Genomic DNA, 3,182 nt, shown 5'->3' with positions numbered 1-3,182 from the left:
ATGCTTCTGAACTGCGGTGCTGGAGAAGACTCTTGAGAGTCCCTTGGACTGCAAGGCGATCCATTGAGTCAATCCTAAAGGAAATCAGTCCTAAACACTCATTGAAAGGACTGATGCTGAAGCTGAAACGCCAATATTTTGGCCACCTGATGCAAAGAACTGACTCATTTGAAAAGACCTTGACGCTGGGAAAGACTGAGGGCAGGAGAAGAAGGGGATGACAGAGAACGAGATGGTTGGATGGCATCACTGACTTGATGGACATGGGTTTGGGCAAGCTCCGAGAGTTAGTGATGGACAGGGAGCCTGGCGTGCTGCAGTCCTTGGGTTGCAAAGAGTCAACTGAGCGACTGAACTGAAGACACAAAAAGGCCAAAACCCAAATGCCACTTCTGAGGTGCTGAGAACAAAAGCAGTATACTGCATGGGATCTCTGCACACAGCATCACCAAACAGGTGGGCAGACCATCTAAGCCACACTTCCAGTCAGATCTACTTATCCGCCCCCACTGCCACCCCATTTAAGGAACCAGCCCCGCCTCCCATCAGGGAACAAGCAAGGGCAAATGTTTCTTATTCTTGTTCACTTGTCTTGCAGGACAAGTCCCAGTAAAGCTTTGCCTGAATTCCTCACCTGGCCTGTTATCAGTTCCTATTGAGTAGAGCCCAAGAACTCAGATCGGTAACAAATCCAGCCCATCCTTTAACATCTGCGGAGAGGAAACAATCGTTTTATTTGGACACTTCAGTTCAGAGCTCACCAACTGAGCTGATAAGTTAAACCAAGAAAGAAGCTACTGAATATTAAACTGGTTAAACTAGGTTTTGAGTGTTAAAAGGTGATCAACATCCTTTCCACATACACAGTAAAGTTATCTACCAGACAACAAATAGAGTTGATGTCTATTCAGAATAGTTCCAATATAGAATACAGTAGAAAGTATATTAACCTGGTAATCTGAGCAATAAAATTTACAGTAAAAATATTATAACATATCCAATGGTTCCTGAGATTAAAGCTAAAACAAGTGTGAGGATACATCAAACTTAGAAAAGATTGACATGAGCCATAGAACAAAGGGGGTGATTGCAACAGTACTGGTAATACTGGCCATTTTCAAAAGAACTCTGTGGTAACACAGATTCTGTCCCCATTTCTTAGAAGTGAAGAGAACAACCTGGAACTAAGTCTCTGCCCTCTGGAAGGCCTGGGATTGCAAATGGAGTCATCTGAAGCAAAAATTAGAAAATGCAGATGCCTCAAACACCTGCTTTTGCAACTATCACTCTCCTCTGCATAATTTAAACATGTCAACAAACTTTAAACAAATATAGCTTATTAGAGACACTACTTAGTACTTCATAACTTAATATTCCACATTTAATCAACTCAATATTCAGCTGGGTTTGGGTTTTCCGCTTTCGCCACCACTGTGTGCTTTGTTCTCTATGTCTCCCTGGGTCCTTCTACTTCTCTCCTTTTGTGTCCTTTCCTGTGTTTCCTCGTCTGATCATAGGCATCATTTTGTTTCCCACCCTCTCTGTTCCTCCTCCCACAGACTGTTAGGCCTCACTCTGTTGCAATCTCTGTTCATCCCTGTAATTCTTTCTCCTCAAACGTTCTGATGCCTCGCTAACTGCATATACTTCTGCTTCAATATTCCCTCTCTGCTCTCCAAGGAGGGCGGTCAAGGGCGCTCAACCTCCAGAGTGAGGACTTGCTATAACGGAATAGGGCGGAGGAGGGCGGGGGTAGAGGGGAAGGAGTCGGGAGTCCGCCAAAGGGTTGAAAGAGGTAAAGAGCTGCAGGCGTTTAGCGTCTATATGGACCGAACGCAGAAAGCTTGGGCCGGTACCTGAGTCGGAGCGATTTTAACCGGAACCGGGCCCGGACTCCCGGGACCGAACCGAGGCTTGTGGCGACGCCACCACAGGCGGTAGGGGTGGTCTCAGAGCGAGAGCGACAACCGGGTTCAGAGGTTTACTTTACTGGGAAATGCCCGAAACCCAGCTGTGGAGGACGGGGCCTGAACTCCACAGAGCGCAGTAACGACCTAAGCAATCAAGTCACTCACCCGAGCGCGTCAGTCTTTCCTGGGGATCCGCTTCCGTGTCTGGAGGGGATTCCGCATGCGCACCGTTGAGCCGGGGGCAGGACCGCTGAGACGCGTCAGGATGGAAGGAGGCTGTGTCCCTAGAGGGGCGGAGCCTGCAGACGTGGTCTCGTCCCGGGCGATTCTTGTCTCTTCCTCTCCGAACGGGTTCTGCGTTTCTACTTTGGATCCTTTGAACGTGTTCGGTGTCCTTTGGAGCCAGGCTCTGTGCGGAATTAGAGAGCCAGGGCACTTCCGGTTGACAAGGGTTTATGTGAAAACACGAGCGGATGGACACAGACCCTCTGACCATCCAAGCGCCCTATCGCTGGGACGTGGGGGCGGGGCTTGGAACTGTGGGCGGAGCTTGGATTTTGGCCCTTCTGAGACCCCAGGCAGTTACAGCTTCTTTACTTAAGCGACGGCAGGAGTTTTAGAGCGGGTGATGGAAACTAGGAGTAACTGGAAATGCAAAATTGTGCCTATGTGGAATGTGAAATTTTATACTCACTTCCCCTCGGAGCGTTACTTTTTCTTTTGTTTCCCATTCACTTGGAGCCATCAAAAATAATAAGAATTTGAGGCGGGTGGGGGGAGGGTGCAGTTCCTGGTGATCTATAGGTTAGGGTTCCAGGTTTTCAATGCTTTCCGTGAACAGATCCCACAATCCAGGCGACAAAAAAAAAAAGAGGAAAAATTTCCACCCCAAACATGTCTGGCTGAGGGACTCCTTTGGAGACTGTGAGCAAGTAATTGGCTACAGTCAGGTACTTGAGAACAAAGCCTTAGGAAATAATTCAACCATATTTTAATTATCTTTTCAAGAATGCACAAACTACTGCACAATTGCACCATCTCACACGCTAGCAAAGTAATGCTCAAAATTCTGCAAGCCAGGCTTCAGCAATTCGTGAACCATGAACTTCCAGATGCTCAAGCTGGTTTTAGAAACGGCAGAGGAACCAGAGATCAAATTGCCAACATCTGTTGGATCACTGAAAAAGCAAGAGAATTCCAGAGAAACATCTACTTCTGCTTTATTGACTATGCCAAAACCTTTGACTGTGTGGATCACAACAAACTGGAAAA

At 47.2% G+C, this 3,182-nt stretch overlaps 1 protein-coding gene across 4 annotated transcripts in view; it reads right to left on the bottom strand.

Moving 5' to 3' along the window:
* LOC104984558 (zinc finger protein 677-like) overlaps nucleotides 1-2,428 on the bottom strand; it is a 16,191-nt gene extending 13,763 nt beyond the window's left edge. The window contains exons 1-2 of one of the 4 annotated variants that reach the window (XM_010834353.1): nucleotides 2,076-2,428; nucleotides 635-710 (exon numbers count right to left, since the gene is read on the bottom strand). The gene's annotated coding sequence lies outside the window, so the exon portion shown is untranslated. Of the gene's footprint in view, nucleotides 1-634; nucleotides 711-1,856 lie in introns of all 4 variants that reach the window. The other 3 variants (XM_010834382.1, XM_010834364.1, XM_010834374.1) reach the window with 3 other exon arrangements.
* Between the last annotated feature and the right edge of the window lie 754 nt (nucleotides 2,429-3,182).

This window comes from Bison bison, unplaced genomic scaffold (assembly GCF_000754665.1).
Source record: "Bison bison bison isolate TAMUID 2011002044 unplaced genomic scaffold, Bison_UMD1.0 scf7180017845411, whole genome shotgun sequence".
NCBI lineage: Eukaryota > Metazoa > Chordata > Mammalia > Artiodactyla > Bovidae > Bison > Bison bison.
This window is presented reverse-complemented; position numbering and strand designations above follow the sequence as displayed.